This window comes from Macaca mulatta, chromosome 5 (assembly GCF_049350105.2).
Source record: "Macaca mulatta isolate MMU2019108-1 chromosome 5, T2T-MMU8v2.0, whole genome shotgun sequence".
In the NCBI taxonomy this organism is placed as follows: domain Eukaryota; kingdom Metazoa; phylum Chordata; class Mammalia; order Primates; family Cercopithecidae; genus Macaca; species Macaca mulatta.
Window position 1 is genome coordinate 134,839,737 of NC_133410.1, and position 18,858 is coordinate 134,858,594.

The following is an 18,858-nucleotide window of genomic DNA, read 5'->3' on the forward strand; positions in this document are numbered from 1 at the left end:
CTATCAAATGATGATAAGGAACTCCCCAAGAGGCCAGAGGTGCAGTTCAGAAGAGAGAAGGCAGGGCAGAAGGAGTTGGGACTATGGGCATTTGGGCCATTTCCTCATGTAACTTACTCATGCCTTTATGACATGCTCAAGACTGATAGGGTATATACCACTTTTATCTGATGATGAAATGTTGCTGTGCATGCCCAACTTTATGACTAGATGGGTCCGAAAACACCCAGTTTTGATAGGCAGCTCAGGTCACATGGTAACTTGGTGACCCATAGCCAAACATTCAGTTTTCACCAAGGCCCAGTAGCAGGCCAAGGGCTCTCTCTCAAAAGAAGAGTAGCTACCTGCAGAAGATTGTCAGGCCTTGATTGAAAATCCTAAAGACCCTCACTGTGATTAACCTATGGGGGCCTAGCAAAGGCTCCAATCAGCATTCCCATCTGGCACTGACACCTTAAACATTATTGGATCTGCTGGATCATATGAACCAAGTGGCAGGGCAGCTTGCACAGCAGACTGGACCTGTTGCAGAGCCTTCTCTTGTTTTGGGCCCCATTCAAAACTAGCAGCTTTATGGGTCACTGGATAAATGGTCTGGTGTAGACAACTTATACTTCATCTTAGAAGAAATATCTAGACAGGCTCCATACCACTGGAGACCCAGAAATTTCACTGAGGTAGAAGGCCTCTGAATTTAGTTCCAATTTATTTCCCACCCCTGACATTCAAATCTTGCACCAGTAAGTCAAGAGTGGTTGCTACTTCTCTCTCACTAGGTCCAATCAGCATAATGCCATCATATTGTTTTTTATTTACTATTTTCCTAGGTAGAGGAACTTATAACAGCTTCAATTTGGCTTATCCCATTATAATAGCCCTCATCCCATAGGTCAGGGAACCAATGTGGGGATTCTCCCAGCTGCTAAGTATGTCTATTCCAATTTTGCATACTGGCACAGGAGAAATGGCGGATGGGTTCAGGAACCTAATGGACCCACTCTAAGTCAGACCTGAGCTAAAACTCCATTAATTACCTGACTTCCATAAGCCTCTACTCTAACCACCACAATGACATTTTGGGTACCGTGGAATCAATGTCAGTTCAGAGCCAGTGTCCAGTAGGCCCTGAAAGGTCTAATTATTTCCCTTTCACCAATGCACAGTTACACTAGTAAAAGGCTGGAGTGCCCTTGAGAGGGATTGAAGAAAGATTAACAGCAAAAACTTTTGGTGGTATACTGAGGCCCTTCCTCAAGGGGACTCAACCTCCCCTTCATTCAAGGGGTTCTGGGTCTGTAAACTATCTCAAGTCTGGAAATTGATTGAGGGGTCATGATTCTCTGTTTTTGTAATTCCAGTTAGACCTTCTGTTAAACTTCTTACTGGAAGTTTTCTGCTTATAGGGATCAAATAAGAATGTAGTAGACTTCCTGTCTATTTCACTTCTAGGAACACCACGACAAATTAGCCAATGCCAGAGCTGTACATGAGTCAGAATGTTTGAAATGCTTGTTTCCCAATGCTGTAAAGAAATAGCACTTGAACATAAATTTAATTTACTCAGCAAGGCCATTTTTACTTCCTGCAGAAAGGGTACACTCACCAGCAATTTTGCCATTAGAGTACACGAAACAAAGAAGACAGGGTCATTTATAACCTGATGTGTCCACCCTACTGCTGTGTCCGGTTTCCATTGGCTGGAATGGGAACTCACATTCTGTATTGGTCCCGATTGGCTAGCAATTTAGAACTTTTTAAAAGAGGCAAAGGCAGAGGAGAAAAAAGGAAAGAGGAAGTAACTGGTGGAATGCTGAGAAAAGTAAAAACACCTTTAAATAAGGAAAGAGAACAGGATATAGCCTAATGCTTGCTTGGACCAGTATAAGCATGCCAGGGCAAATATTTAGGCTAAATTGAGGAAGCTAAGAACAAAAGTACATTGATTTCTTTACAACGACTAGCAGATATTTAAGAATGTTAGCAAAGGTCTTTGAATAAGTTTTGCTTCTAAGAGAAGTTACTACTTATTCCTAATTAAATGGGGAGGAAAGTCTTTGAAGAGGAACCTCTACTTTACTTTTTACAACAGTGCTCTGATTGTTGCTTTGCCTCGGTTGTCCATTACAGCAATTGTGCCCACCTTGCTTTTGATGTTTGAGTGCCTCCACTTGGCCTCTGCCACCTTAGGATCCAATTATTCTCATTGCATTTAGGTTTTCCAATTGAGGGACTGCAGTTCCCACTCTAAAATCAGGCATACAGGAGAGCAATCACACAGCTCTTCAAGGATACTGGTGCTCCCCTCACAAATGTATTTCAAAAAGTATTGGCGAAGGGTATGTGTTCTGAATCCTCCCAGTTGAGATGAGTAGGTCTTTTAAGTGACGTATCCACTCTAGCATTCCAATCTCTCTAAGGTTTTGGAGCCCTTCCTCTACATTAAACCAAGGGAGATCAGTCCTTTCCAGCTTGCTCACAGTGGGCTATATTTTGATCCGTGCTTCAATTAACCAAGTAGATGAACGATTAGTTCTTTTTCAATTCCTCATGTTGCAACATTAACACTAAATGCAGAATCTCTTCTTAGTGGTCCTTCATCCATAAATTCAGCCTGATCCAACTTTATGTTCCTACCTCCATTATCCCACACCCTTACTATCCTTTCGCATACCTGCCTCCTGGATTTCTGCTTACATACATTAGAAAACTTAAGTAGTTCTTTGGGAGTGTAGTTACACCTTCTAGTGGGTCACACTCTGTACCTCACCTCTAGGGGCATGCCAGGACTTGAATCTAATTACAGGTCTAGAAGCACAATGGGGTCCTGGGGATGGATCCTGAGGAGAATCAGTGTTGTTTTGCCTGGCAACTGCTTTAGGGAGGCCATCACTGTTTCCTCAGGCAATGCAGGGTTAATTTCCTCAGACAAAGGCTGAAAGGCTCATATTACTGTGAGTAGGGGAGGACATGTTGCTAGGAAGGAGAGGAGGTGGGGAGACCACTTCCTCTGACAAAACAGTCTCATCAGAATTAGGAACTCAGTGTCCCCCGCTTCATCAGCATCCTCCCACATGTTCTGATTCTAAGTTACAGGGTTTTACTCTTTCCTAATCAATACCCTTAGTTTAACAGTAGACACCTCGTGAGGCTGAGAGTGCACCTTTTCTTGTAGGTTAGCCACTGGCATAATAAGAGTCTGTGTTTCATTTTCAGCAATTTCAGCCCTTTGTCTACTGAAGAGAAGATTCTCACCCAGGACACACTTGGAAACTTTTAGGTTATGTATGTGCTTCTGGAGCCAGGAGCTAGAATCCCTAAATTCACCACTTTGTCCAGCATACATGGGAGCCATCAACCAACTTCATTATATTCTTTGGTTCTCCACAAATGTTCAAAGGTATCCTGTATAGAATCACTAAACTCCTTGTCTCTCAGGAGCAGTGAATCAGCAGTATCAAATGCATTTATTTATTTTTACTATCAGTGCTCTCCTTACTATTAGAAGTAGAGTTCTCGGCATTTTTAGGACTAATCAGATTAGAGAGGCAACTTCAGAAACCCCGAAATCAACTAAAGAAATTCATTCTTAAAATTCCGTTCCTTTAAAATCACTCCTGATACCAAAACCTGCATTAAGGTTCTCCAGAGGGGCAAAACCAATAGGATATACGCATATATACAAGGGATTTTATTAGGGAGAATTTGCTCACATGATTACAATGTGAAATCTCCTGATAGTCTGTTGGCAAACTGGGGATAGCCTGTATTGGAGTTCAGTACAAGTCCAAAAGTCTCAAAACCAGGGAAGCCAACGGTGCAGCACTCAGTCAGAGCCCAAAGGCCTGAGAGCCTCCAGGTGGTTGCTGGTACAAGCCCTGGAGTCCAAAGCCCAAAGAACCTAGAATCTGATGTCCAAGGGCAGGAGCAGAGGAAGCAAGCATCTGGCACAGGAAGAAGGAGAAAATCAGAAAACTGAACCAACTGTTTATCTCCCTTCTTTTGCCTGCTGTGTTCTAGCCCCACTGGCAACCACTGGATGGAGCCCACCCACATTGAGGGTGTGGTCCCAGTCCAGACTCCTCTAGCAACAACCTCACAGCCATGCCCAGAAAAATTGGCTCACCAGCCGTTTAGGCATTCCTCAATTCCAGTCACGTTCACATCTAATATTAACTATCACAAATATCAAGGCTCATTTAAGAAAATGAGCAAACTATACTATAAATATTCTACAAATTCCATAACTAAGTTTATTTTTAAAAGAAAGTTATTAAAATTAGCTTCAAAGCAGTGTTTTATCTTGTTCTGGATTAAGCAAATTGGCTAGTGGAAATGCATTTTTCCCAGGTGTCTGAGAATAACAGCAATGTGGTCTCAAGTTTAAAATAATTATCTGAACAACTCCATGGATATTGATAATAATTTATCTTTTTATTGTTCTCTATATGCAAAATATAAATGTGTTCTAAGACTTTGACAATCAATTAAAATTTATTATGCAGGAGAAATGTGCATGAGGTATAAAAATGATTAAAGGGAATATTTGGCCGGGCGCGGTGGCTCAAGCCTGTAATCCCAGCACTTTGGGAGGCCGAGGCGGGCGGATCACGAGGTCAGGAGATCGAGACCATCCTGGCTAACACAATGAAACCCCGTCTCCACTAAAAATACAAAAAAATTAGCCGGGTGTGGTGGCGGCGCCTGTAGTCCCAGCTACTCGGGAGGCTGAGGCAGGAGAATGGCGGGAACCCGGGAGGCGGAGCTTGCAGTGAGCCGAGATCGCGCCACTGCACTCCAGCCTGGGCGAGAGAGCGAGACTCCGCCTCAAAAAATAAATAAATAAATAAATAAATAAATAAAGGGAATATTTATGGGAGGGGTGATATGAAAAGGCTCATCTCTTATTGTTCCCTACATAATACATACCTAGGGATATATAAATGAGAATCAAATTACATATTGGGGGTTAAGGAGCTCACATAGCTCTTTATATACTGGTTCAACAAGAATTTCTTCAGTAAGTTTATAGAAAACTTGCGCCACATTTGGGGAAAAAAAATTCCATGTATATATTGGAGCTAAAACAATGAAAGCCTAGTTGTTTGAGCCTGGTTAGGTGTTCCCCTTCAGTTTATGGATTTGTTGAATCCAAATTTCTGAATTTTAGATAGCTTTGGGGTATGAAGTGTATGTAGGATTTGTCCATATGTATATCATTTACATAAACAATTCTCTTATTCGCTGTACAGAAGAAGGAGAGGTATATGGTCCCTTTAGGCAAATTGGTTATGTTTAATGGTTCAAGAACAACAAAGGGCAGATAATCTTTACCTAGAGGAATAAAGCTCTGACAGGGAAGAGTGAGTATAGCATTTCTTATAGGACTACTGGCATTAAATTTGAAAGGAAAATAAAGAGAGTTAAATGAGCCCCCATTCTTTGTGAAATAATTAAATAGAATTAATTTTAAAAGGTAATGCTAAAAAATGTTGAAAATTAAATCAGAAGAATTTCCAAGGAACTCAGTAAAAATAAGCTTCATGAGAGGGGAGAAAAAAAGTTAAAAAGAAAAACATAAGTAAATAACACATCTTATATTACTACATATTACTGTTACTGTATAAAATAATATATATTTTTTCAGCATTATAAAGCTAGAAAAAAAGTTCTGCAGCAAAACTTACATACTAAGAGCTAAATACATCTTAGAATATTGCTATACTGAATCCTAACCTCTCCATAGAAGAGTTGTTTTGTAGGACTTACAGCTACATAGCTCATATATGCCAGCAACCAAAGGCTTATATTTACACTTGGTCAGTCTGTGAAATATTTTTGATTGGCCTATTTATGATTTATCACTGGTTATGATTTAGGTGACCTACAACTCAGGTTTCATGTTAGGTTTGACAATTTTTCCTTCATGTCACAAACTTTTCTTTTTTTTTTTTTTTTTTTTTTTTTTGAGACGGAGTCTTGCTCTGTCACCCAGGCTGGAGTGCAGTGGCCGGATCTCAGCTCACTGCAAGCTCCGCCTCCCGGGTTTACGCCATTCTCCTGCCTCAGCCTCCCGAGTAGCTGGGACTACAGGCGCCCGCCACCTCGCCCGGCTATTTTTTTTTTTTTTTTTTTTTTTTTTGTATTTTTTAGTAGAGACGGGGTTTCACCGTGTTAGCCGGGATAGTCTCTCGATCTCCTGACCTCGTGATCCGCCCGTCTCGGCCTCCCAAAGTGCTGGGATTACAGGCTTGAGCCACCGCGCCCGGCCTACAAACTTTTCATGTTGAATGAAGCCTCATAAAATCATTGGCAGGGGAGCATGTTCACACACATGCACACGCATGTACTCAGATACAGCCATAAAACAAAGCAAAACAAAAAAAACAAGGCACTTGCCTTGCTCTATTTCCCCGTGCTTTCTCCAAGAACACCAAAGGTGGTCTTTAGTATCTGAAGGCTAAAAGATTATGAAACTGTGCTCCATCTACCCTCCACATCAATTTCTCAATTATATAAAGCATGCTGCAAGTAAAATGATTTTTTGAAGTAACTTTTTATTTCAAAAGGCATCCTCTTAATCACATACACTCAGCAGATCTTTGACGTGGCCAATGTAATTTCTTAAAGTTCTTCCTAAACTTTATCTGTAGTATTGTAAAGTTGACAACCACAGTAGTTGTCAACTGGTAGGGTCAAATTGCTACAGATGTTGACATATGATAATAGACTCTTAGGCAGTGAAGATACTTTAGGATACTTTCTCTCCCATGTCTCATTTTGGAGTTCAATAAACTGAGACAAAGAGAAGTGAACTGTTCACACAACATCAACATGCAAATAGCACCTCTAGTTCCTAATGTAGTCTAATGCCATTTGGTTTTTTTTTTTAATTGTTAAAAAAAAACACAATAATTATTACAAATAAGATGTATATAGGTACACTGAATAAAATTTTTATATTTTAAATACACCGAACTTGAAAAAAAAATTGGCATATTTGGGTCCCAGGGACATCTCATAAATGGAATACTTTTGAGAGACTTAATTTTATTTAACAAAGACTGAAAGACATGCCTCATAAACATTAAAAATCTAAAATGTATCATTTGCCAGACACCTACTAAGTCAAGCATTACAGAAAACACCAAGAATGCAAAAACAAAAACGTCAAAGGTTTGGTCTAGAGAATAGTGCACTCTCATATGATAGCACATTGTCTCCACAATGCACAGGTTATTAAAGGAGGAATATCACAAGAAAGCAAATGTTCAATAAATACTTGATAGTTGGATTATTTTTATTAGCTAAATAAATTGGAGTTTTAAATTTAATACTTTGCATATTTTAACAATGAAATTAATTTTTATTGTCATAAATCCTTGAGAGAATTCATTACTAACACAATAGATGAAAAGTATTGTTTTCCTCACTGAGCCCTTTAAAGTTTGTAACATCTGAATCATTTTTTTATCCTCTTACCAATGCTTTATTATACTTTTCCAAAAGGTTAAGTCATGACTTAGGTAAATATAAAGTGAATATCTTTCAATGATCTTTACTTAACTCATTAATTGATAAATCAGTGAGATGATAAAACTAGTTCAAAGAAGAATACTAGTGCAAGCTTTTTTAAGCAACATAAAGGAGTGTCTAGGCAAGATTGCTGGGTTAAATACAAAATCAGTTAATGTCCAACAGGGCCATGAACCATGACGTTTGAGATTATCTTTTCCACAGGACAGAAACTATTGCAAACCTGCCAGAAGAAGAATATGTTGGCCTCTGCCCCTACAGATCTGTAGAATAGCCCAGTCAATCAAATGTTAATCAAAGGGGCAAGCCCATGGCTGCCCTGGAAAATGACCTAGTAATTCATCTCTTTGGCCTAGTTTGAAGTTTGAGACATCTTTTATTCACACCAGTATGCCTTGATTATTAAGACACTCTCAAATAATTTCTCTTCTCTACTTTCTACGTCACTCACTTGCAGAATCTATTTGACCTGAGTTAGTCTTATCATATTTTTAAAAGTAAGTCCATGAGTCAGTTGCTCAACTTCTATGGCAGAGAAAATATAAAAGAAAATGTCTGAGTGGGAAGCTTTATTTACTTGGAGAACAACAACTTCTGAAGTTTCTACTATCTAGAATAGTTTCAACCTACAGTTTGTTTAAATGCCTGTTTGAGATCAAGAACATTTAAAGTACTCACACATTTTCAGTGCGTACATGGAAGCATTATATCTGGCTGTTTAAACACATTGAGAAAGCAGATAATATGCGATTTCTGAGTCAGTTGATCTCGAGTGTCCCTGAAGAATTTAATAAGTCTGTTAAGCCCTCAAAAGCAATGCTTTTGGAAATGTTTTTACATTAGGGTTTTGACTCAGGAGCATCTAATAATTTCCTTGTATTTATAAGACATAAATATAGAGGCATTGTTGCCATTATTTCCATAACTGCTTATGTGACCATAAGGGAAAAGAAAGTCTGCAAACCTCGTTGGGGAAATTAAAAAAAAAAATGGGTTTCAAATGTAGATTATAGAAGAAAATCTTAAATTTTTGAAGTAATATGTGATAGAAATTAATTCATTATTAAAATATTACTAAAATTATGCAATATGATAGCATATGATACAGTCTGCTATAATATCGTATGATTTGAAAATAGTATATGAAAATGTTTCAAAAAGCATAAGAACTATAGCTATATATGTTTTTCCTTTTTTTGATAACCTCTTAATGTTAAATTGTACTGAAATATCCTTTGTGCAGTCTTTGACTTTTTATATTTTAAAAAGTTAAATTTGCTGTTCTAAAAAGGCTGTTAGCCAAGAAAAAATATGATCGATGTTGAGCTTAGTTTTAAAATATCAGCCTCATAAGCTATTGAATAATTTTCATGAGGAATATTTATTAACATCAAGATTTATTTTAATCTTTTCATTATTTAACAGTAGAAGAAGCCATTTAGATTTTACAGAAATGTAGCTCCTCATACATTATATTGTTCCTATGAAGAATTAGATTGAATAAAGCTGGTTGGAATAAAGCTCATATTACCAGGTATGTACTTCAAGAATTTTTAAATGGACTATTATGTTGACATATTTAGTTTCTGAACAAGATCTTAAATTTAAAAATTGTAGAAATCATGAAAAATGTGTAGTCCAAAGCAATATAATAAAATTTTATAACTTAATTTTCTTTAGTTGTATTTCCATAAATAATTCAGATTTTCATTAGTTTATTATTACTGATGTTTCACAGAGCTACAAAATGTGTGCTACATGATCTAGAAAAAAATCATGCTAGCAACTAAAAACTTAACTGTGAAAAGTTTTGCCTTTTTCTCTAAAATCTCCTAAAAATCTCATGTGATTTGTGAGTACTCTTCCTGATAATATAGAAAGGAAAATAATTCAGCTGTGAAAACAAGCAAAATTTTTTCTAATATACAACAACTGAGTGCATCACTGTCTTTACAAAGAATCCATTCCTTCTCTAGTCACAGGTATTTTTTAAAATCAAGTTTCTATTATGGGTACATTGTGGTTGAGTAAAGGTTCTCCTTTCTTATAGAAGAAAAATTGGAAAAATGAAAAGGCAGATGGAGCCTAAAATTGTTTTAGTTTATGTTATATTGTCCTTGAAAATAAAGAAAAGAGGATAATTTAGCCAAAAACAACAAACATCCAGTTACCACAAATTCCAGCTTCTCAGGTTCAGGGTAAAGGAGACCAGTTAACTCAGGGATATCAAGCTGCTGGTGAAATTAAATACAAAAATATACTGTCCTTTGAGCTGCCATACTTAGTTTCCTTTAATAGATAGCGTTTGGGGGAATCTCCATGCTTGCTATTTAAGCCTTTTGTAAAACAATGGAAAGTGGTGGAGATGGTAGAATCACATTTTCTACAGTACACATGCATTCATTCAGAACCTCAACAAAGAGGATAAACTCTGGCTGCTAAGAGAAAAATATAAGTAACAGTTTCCTGAGAATTGTTAAGCCAACACACTATTAAATATACCACCTAACATTGTTCTTTTCCTCTCTTTTCACTCTTGCAGCTACCACATGTGATGGAAAGAATCCAAGTTAAACACTCTCACCAGAGCATGCTCCAAGACAGATGACTGAGCCTCAGGCTTGGCCAATACAATCCACTTCTATTCTCTATTTATTTTTGTAGTTCAAAGACCTGGCAGTAACCCACTTGCTGCCTGCCATAAGGACCAGTACACTCCTGATTACTGCCCAGTGATTTTATATCTGTATGCCAGTTACTCAGACCACGTATAAAGAGTAGGGGGATTTTTTGAAAGGAAAAGAAACCCCGCTTCCACTTACACTTTGAAATTTCAGATGATATACTGCCAACTTACAGACCTTGCTTTAATCAGCAGCCACATGAAAAGGCTGTTTCTATTTACTCTAGGTCATTTAGGAAACCAGCAATAAGTAGGCCGTGCAAAATTTGAACTTCTCTTAAAGTTGGCATGTTTTCCTCAAATAGAGTTGAGTCTTGATTTCATTTTCTGAGTAGAAATATTTACAATCCTGTCAGACGTGAATTTTAGCCTTCCTTCTGTCTACCAACAAATAGGCTTTTTAAAGAATGCTTAGGGTTAAACTGGAGGCTGTTTTGTAAGGATGAGTCCATATAGATTTGAATAATGACTACGCTGCTTTACTGCTCTAGTTAAAATTTCATCAAATACTGATTTTAGCTGGAAAAAGATAATTTAAGGCCATTCTATTTTAGTTTTCAATTGTGTATATATAAAAAGGTAATCTTGCAGAACATAAAGTAACAACTGCAATATTCAGGAATTCATTAATATTAGAAAGAGAAAAAATGATTAGGGTACCAATATATTCATTGGTCCATAATGAATTTCTTTTCTCTTGGTTGTTCATACTATTTTGATGATCAGTGTAATGAAGAGATTTTGTGTAGTCCTTAATATTGTGACAAAGTACCATATTTGTATTATCAATTCTTAAAAAAAAATTTTCTTCCTTTATTATGTAGAGTCAATATTATACCATTTTGCACTGTAAACTTGCAACTTGGTATCTGACACTTCACACTTCACAATTGTAATAGCCTTACAACAATACAATTTCACCGATACCCTCACCATCTACTACAGACTACATTGCATCCACCCAAATATTCATATGCTGAAGCCCTACCCTAAAAGTGACTATTTAAAGATTGGGCCTACACAAAGGTAGTTAAGATTAAATAAGGTAATAAGGATAAGGCCCTGATCCCATGGGATTAGTATCCTTATAGGAAGAGAGAACAGAGAAGGTGGGCTCTCTCACCCTTACTCTTGCTGTCTCTTTTTATTCTCTCTGTCTGCCATGTAAGGACACAGAGGGAAGACATCTGTCTAAAAGTCAGGATGAGAGCCTGCATCAGAACAAAAATGGCCAGCATTTGGTGCCTTAACTTAAACTTCTCAGCCTCCAGAACTAGGAGAAAATGAATTTCTGTTACACCAATTTATGGTGTTTTGTTATGGCAGCTTGAGCTAACTGAAACACTATTTTTCATCTTTTGTGCTACTGTTGTAATATTTTAAGTTTTATTATAACTATATAACTACATTTAACAATTTGTATTTGTTTTATTTTTCTTATTTGTTTTAAACAGTCTGTTTTATTTTTTTAAGGGAAATTGAGACACTTAAAAAAACCCTTTTATGTTTACTGTCCCCTCTTCTGCCCCTTGTTTTTAACAATTTCTAGTATCTTCATTCCTAATAATAGAGCCAAGTTTCCATCTGATGTCATTTACTATCAGCGTAATGAACATTCTTTAGCATTTCTTTTAGCACAAGTCTACTTGTGGTATTTTCAGTTATTACTTATCTGAAAATGTTTTCATTTCATTCTTGTTTCTAAAAAATGTTTTCACTGGAAATAGAAGATTAGGATTTTGTTTTGTTTTGTTTTTGTTTTTTGTAGACGGAATCTCTCTCTGTAGCCCGTGCTGGAGTGCCCTGGTGTGATCTCGGCTCACTGCAAGCTCCACCTCCTGGGTTCACGCCATTCTCCTGCCTCAACCTCCCGAGTAGCTGGGACTACAGGCGCCCGCCACCACACCTGACTACTGACTATCTATTTTTTTTTTTTTTTTTGTATTTTTAGTAAAGACAGTGTTTCACCATGTTAGCAAGGATGGTCTCGATCTCCTGACCTCGTGATCCACCAGCTTGGCCTCCCAAAGTGCTGGAATTACAGGTATGAGCCACCGCGCCTGGCTGGAAGATTGGTTCTTAAGCATTTTAAATAAATCTTTCTATAGCTCTAGGCCTCCATGGCTTCAGATGAGAAATTAGCCATAATCTATATTATGTTTTCTGTGTGAGTACTACATCTATTTCTTTTCTCCTTGAGCTAATGGCTTCACTTTCTCTTGATTTTGATTTTTAGCCTGAAGCTGAGCTTTCTTGAATCTATCAGTGGATAGTAAATATTTATTATTATTATTATTATTATTTATTTATTTATTTATTTATTTTTTGAGGCGGAGTCTCGCTCTGTCGCCCAGGCTGGAGTGCAGTGGTGCGATCTCGGCTCACTGCAAGCTCCGCCTCCCAGGTTCCCGCCATTCTCCTGCCTCAGCCTCCCGAGTAGCTGGGACTACAGGCGCCGCCACCACTCCCGGCTAATTTTTTTGTATTTTTAGTGGAGACGGGGTTTCATTGTGTTAGCCAGGATGGTCTCGATCTCCTGACCTCGTGATCCGCCCACCTCGGCCTCCCAAAGTGCTGGGATTACAGGCTTGAGCCACCGCGCCCGGCCATATTTATTATTAAATCTAGAGAAATTATTGCTATTATGTCTTCAAATGTTTACTGGTCATATTCTCATTGTCTTCTTTTTCTGGGATCCTAATTACACACATAAGATTGCTTGAGAGTGACTCTTAGTTCTCTGAGGCTCTGATAATTTTTCTTACATTTTTTCTCTTTGTTTATATTGAATAATTTCTATTATTTAGTTTGCTGACCTCTTTTTCCTGTCATCCTCAATCTGCTATTAATTCCATCAGAATTTTTTTTCATTTTAGACATTGCAATTTTTAGTTTCAGAATTTCCATATGGTTCTGCTTCTTTTTTCCCCACAGTTTTCATTTCTCTACCAAGCTTCTCTATATCTTTAGATAAACCCCATTTTCCTTCAAATCCATGAAAATATTTATATTAGCACTAAAAAGTCTTGATCTGCTAAATCCAGTATCTGGGCCATCTTGAGGTCAGTTTCTACTCATTGCGTTTTTTTTTTTCTTAACTGTGGGTCATATTTTATTTTTAAAAAATGTCTAGTAAGTTTAGATTTAACACTGAACTTTGTGGATGTTATGTTATATACACTCCTAATTCTGGTACATACTTCTGAAGAGTTTTTCTTTTAATTCTAGTAAGGAGTGCAATTCCTAACTGATAACCTTAAAGTTTTTGTTTTCACTTTGTTAACATGCCTCTGTGGAAAGACTGTTTTCCAAGACTCCTTTATTTGTTGGAATTCAACCTCCAAACCCTGACTTTCATCTAAAGGTATCATTGAGGCTTGGTTTTAGGCTTTAGAAGGCTGCACTTTGAGTGGATTTTACTCTATGGCAGAGTCCTAAATCCAAAGACATGACTTTTCTGGAGTGCTTATGGTATTTAGAAGTGTGTGGACTGAAAAGTCTCCCAGTGTAGTTCTACCTCTGGTGTCTTATATCTGTTCTTAACCCCACAGCAGCTTCTCTCAAGATAATCACTATATAGTTTATTTTCATACATATATAGTCCAGCCCTTAGCCAATAACTTACATTGTATCCTCAGTCAGTCTTCTTTCTCCCTCTTCATTGTTCCCCCTCTCTGTTGTTTCAGCTCCCTGCAGTGAAATTAAAAAATAAAAAATTCATCCAAGCAGAGATACATGAGAGCTAAAATCTTCATATAAAACCCATTTATTAGCATGAGGTAAAGAATGAAGTCATATTCCTTTTAATCCTTAATGAGGTTACTTCATTCATATTGTTCACATAATGTAAATATCTGTCTTTATTTTTTACCTGACAATTTTGCCTCCTGGGAAAACTCTAAATATTACTAGAAGTTACTCAACCCAAGAGGTTACACCATTGTACTTTCACCTCTAGGAAATAAAACCTAAGGAATGCTTTCTTTGGAAGTCATGGATCTCTTACTGCTCTTTCGGTTGGTCTGCACGGTATCGTTGGTCATACTAACATCAGATGCTATCATCTTCGTTGAGGCTTGTTTAGGTAGAATTATCTCTGGAGAAATTGCTTAGAGGGAAGATGAGGAACTCAGCTGCTCTCTTTGGAGATGGGTGATAATACCACTGCCTCGTGCCTGGCTACTGACTCCACCAAGTACTATGGGCTGAGTAGTCAGTGGTGCAGCTCATCCCAGCCCGCCTGTCTGAGACCACTCAGAGAGTGGTCTACTCTCATCATTAAATTGTGTTGTCCACTTAACTGTACATCCTGGAGTAGATCTGAGGCCTAAGGAATTTCTTTCCACCTCTATTCTTTTTTTTTTTTTTTTTTTTTTTTTGAGACGGAGTCTCACGCTGTTGCCCAGGCTGGAGTGCAGTGGCGCGATCTCGGCTCACTGCAAGCTCCGCCTCCCGGGTTCATGCCATTCTCCTGCCTCAGCCTCCTGAGTAGCTGGGACTACAGGCGCCCGCCACCGCGCCCGGCTAATTTTTTGTATTTTTAGTAGAGACGGGGTTTCACAGTGGTCTCGATCTCCTGACCTTGTGATCCGCCCGCCTCGGCCTCCCAAAGTGCTGGGATTACAGGCTTGAGCCACTGCGCCCGGCCTCCACCTCTATTCTTAAATTCTAATTTTTTTTTCTTTAATGGCATTGCGTACCTTATCATCAGAGATATCCCAAAAAAGTCACTAAATAATCTCATTTTGGCATACTTTCCTAATTTTAGCTGCCCATTCTGATCCACAGATACAAGTGATGTTCATATATTTGGAAAACTATCTGTGGTTGTTCAACATCTTCACTTTATGCTAATCACTCCCTTTTCTGAGATTCATGCATTCAACCCACATTGACATCTAGTCATACCTCTCCCTCTGTCTCTGGCCCTCTCTTTCCAGCACCAGTGTAAATAAGAATCTGAAGCCCATGACCACACATTTGAGATGTGCTCCCTTTTTTGATTGTCTTCACTATATTTATTCCCTGTCTCTTGGTCAATTTTAATACTGCACAGAATACTATGGTTCCCATTCCAGGTCCCTCCTTTACAACTAAATCACTAAATTTCCTAAATGCTGGAAATGTTGCCTCATCATGTTTGAAAGCTGAGTCTATACTAGCAAAATCAATCTTTAAGTTCTACCTAACTGACCTAGTGTCTGCATTTTTTTTCTTATATCTGAAATCAGGTTACTCAGAAAAGGAGTCTATGGGCCAGGCACAGTGGCTCATGTCTATAATCCCAGCACTTTGAGGGGAGCCCGAGGTGGGCAGATCACCTGAGTTCAGGAGGTCGAGACCAGCCTGGCCAACATGGTGAAACCCTGTCTCTACTAAAAATACAAAATAATTAGCCAGGTGTGATTGTGTGCACCTGTAGTCCCAGATACTTGGGAGGCTGAGGTAGGAGAATTGCTTGAACCTGAAGGCAAAGGTTGCGGTGAGTGGAGATTGCACCACTGTACTCCAGCCTGGGTGACAGAGCAAGACTCTGTCTCAGAAAAAAAAAAAAAAAAAGAGAGGAACCTATGCAGAAAAGCTTTATTAGCTGATGCGCTAATAAAGCAAGCAAATAACAAACAACAAACCCTGGGACTTTTATAACTATCTACACTCTAGACCCATTACTTTCATCATTCAAGTAAAGATAAGAGTCAGGTAGGCAGCAAGACTCTCTTCTGTGGTTGTGCAGGTGGTGCCCTTCAAAACCCTAAGTAACAAATTTGCATTGCAGCCTCTCAGAATAGTGCCCTCAGAATCTTGGTGTGCACAAGCTGCAGAGACATATGTGCAGCCCCACTAGACAGGGTTGTGTTTTTCTCTTCAAAACTGCATTATATGTTTCTTTAACATGATTTCTCTAATGTAAAACTACTCGTGACAGTTGGTGGTATCAACAAATGGGCACAAGAAAGTAACTGCAGGTCATAACTCTACCACAATTCACACTTGTGGGTTGGAGTGTTCTTGCAAATGCTTTCTAGCAAGTCTATGGCCTGATTGTTGAAACTTGAATTTTCTCTTAAAAACTGTACTAGGTGATCAGAATTCCTATTCACCAAGGTTAATTAAATCTTAATCTATAGCTTAACCTAAGTAGAAAAATAATAATTATTTTAATTAAGAGACAAATCATCATTTATTTCATTATGGTGACTGGCTCATGTCTGCTACACAAGAAATATACATTGAATGGTAGATAAATTAACAAATGTGTTTACAACATTGCTTCTATGGAAACATGTTTAAAATTCTGATTCAAGTCACAATTCAGACACTTGTATCCTCTATACATCCTTTCATTTCTCCAATCCTAGCAGCTGGATCAATATTCTATCCCTTTCTAGGCATCAGTGGAAGAAGACATAGGGTACAGAGATTTCTATCTCCTCAATCCCTCCAGAAGCCTGCAGATAATAATCTGGGAGGAGCAACCTGACAGAGGATTATCTGTGATGACAGTGTCTTGGGAGACAGAGTGGATTGGGAAAGCTGTGGAAGAGGGGCAGGAACCATAGCTCTCCACAGTGACTGTCTACGCAGAGCTTCCTCCTGTGGTGTTGTGGGAGGGCAGCTCCTTTAGCTGCAGAATTTCCAATTCATAATCCCAGTGATGCCAGCGGAACATGGTGGCTCCTTGGGGGCAATGGGAAAATGACCTCAGGTATGCATATGCTCTAAGTGGCCTAAAATTGTACATCTCCAGAAGGGATGATATTCTCAGACTGGACCCATATGAATACTCAAATGGAACAAGTCTTTGAAGACAGATGCAATTTCAGGTAGAAATTGATCTGGCAGTCAGGATAGAGCATTTAATATAACTGGCAACAGAATTTGGCATCAGAGAGGCATGAACAAGGGATTTTTCACAGTGTTGACTAGAGATTTAGGACTATGTGATATTAAAATTATACAGAGAAGAGACGAGGGAGAGAAGAAACAGGCAGGTTTCTTATATTAGTATTTGCTGATTAGCAGGTGTCAGTTACAGGGGCAGGCAAAGCCCTGGTGCCCCAGATATATAAAATAATTGACATTAGACAAAGAAATAGAGAGTGCCTACCACACCATGGGGAAAATACAAGGACTAGGAATATGGTAGAAATCTCTTTGCAGAACTGAGTCAAAAAATAAGAGTCAGATAACTTTTTTTTTTTTTTCCTGAAAAATTAGAGCTCCTTTACTTAATATATAAGATCAAGGTGAGTGCCAGAGACTTCAGAGACTAAATCTGTTCTTGGGAGCACATTTCAGGATTGAGAAAACAAAGGGCTGAAGATGCTCAAGCCAGAAAGCTAAACAATCCAGGGAAGGGCTGACTGTGTCAGGCCATCTGTAAAGCAGATTGACCTAATTTTCATTTTCTTCCGATTTCATCCCAGTTTTTAATTTTTATTTGTATCTTTTGATATTAATGTATTTCTGTGCTTCAAACCTCCTTTAATTTTATGGTGTATAGGCTGCATTTCTTAAGCTCGTTTCACATGTAAATGGGATGTTTTGCTGTCCCTATCTTTTCATCCTGTGTAGGTATCTCTACATGCTATCCTAGTATATGTTGTCTGTCTCTCTGTTTCTGTCTTTGATTTTTAGGCTTTCAAAGAGCAGTTCTGTTTCTCTTTGCCCAATATCTGATGTACCACTTTGCACTGTTAGATAGAGTGTATTCTAAATAGAATTTCATATTGGTAAATATGAACTAAAAGACAAAAAGAGTATTTAGCTTGATTCCAAGTGCGACCATGAATAAACCACGAAAATCACCAAAGTCCATTTGGAAGTGGCAATTAATAGCACTTATGAAAAACTCTAAAATGATGATACATAATTCTTTAATAGAGTTTGGTGATCACATATGGTTTTGGATTTATCAGAGTAGAATTACTGACAAGAGTATATAAAGCATTTTTCTTTGAATTTCATAATAAATTAAGCCTTTCATGATTAATCTGAAAGGAGAGTAAATTCAAGTTCAGGAATAGAGATGAACTATGTCCTGAACATGTTGAAAACTCAAGACACATTCATCTCAATATTCATGATTACTTTGAACAGAAACTATAAAGAAAACTAAATGGTAAACAATCACAGTCAGTGTATTCTCTAGGTCCCAGGTGTGTCAACAGTTTTCTTATGGTAAGTGAAGTCATTAAATTAAGAATCAAAGCCACTTTTAATATGTTTCTGCTGTTGTAAAGATTTGTTGACGACTAATGAAATAAGAAAAAGTCTATTAAAAATGAAATATAGTGCTTGCTTTGGCAGCACATATGCTAAAATTAGAATGATACAGAGATTAGCGTGACCCCTGCGCAAGGATGACACACAGATTCGTGAAGCATTCCTTATTTTTTTTTTTTTTTTTTTGAGATGGAGTCTCACTCTGCCGCCCAAGCTGGAGTGCAGTGGCTGGATCTCGGCTCACTGTAAGCTCCGCCTCCCGAGTTTACAGCCATTCTCCTGCCTCAGCCTCCCGAGTAGCTGGGACTACAGGCGCCCGCCACCTCGCTCGGCTAATTTTTTGTATTTTTTAGTAGAGACGGGGTTTCACCGTGTTAGCCAGGATAGTCTCGATCTCCTGACCTCATGATCCGCCC

At 38.2% G+C, this 18,858-nt stretch overlaps 1 long non-coding RNA gene and 1 other non-coding gene across 2 annotated transcripts; both read left to right on the forward strand.

Annotated features, from left to right (window-relative positions):
• Positions 1–1,756: 1,756 nt before the first annotated feature.
• Positions 1,757–11,627, forward strand: LOC144340923 (uncharacterized). The gene is made up of 4 exons (XR_013417471.1): positions 1,757–1,819; positions 5,253–5,360; positions 8,962–9,067; positions 10,076–11,627. It is a non-coding gene; the product is annotated as an uncharacterized LOC144340923 (long non-coding RNA).
• A 6,883-nt stretch (positions 11,628–18,510) lies between these two features.
• Positions 18,511–18,614, forward strand: LOC114678488 (U6 spliceosomal RNA). Its single transcript, XR_003729934.1, has one exon. It is a non-coding gene; the product is annotated as a U6 spliceosomal RNA (small nuclear RNA).
• The last annotated feature ends 244 nt before the right edge of the window (positions 18,615–18,858 follow it).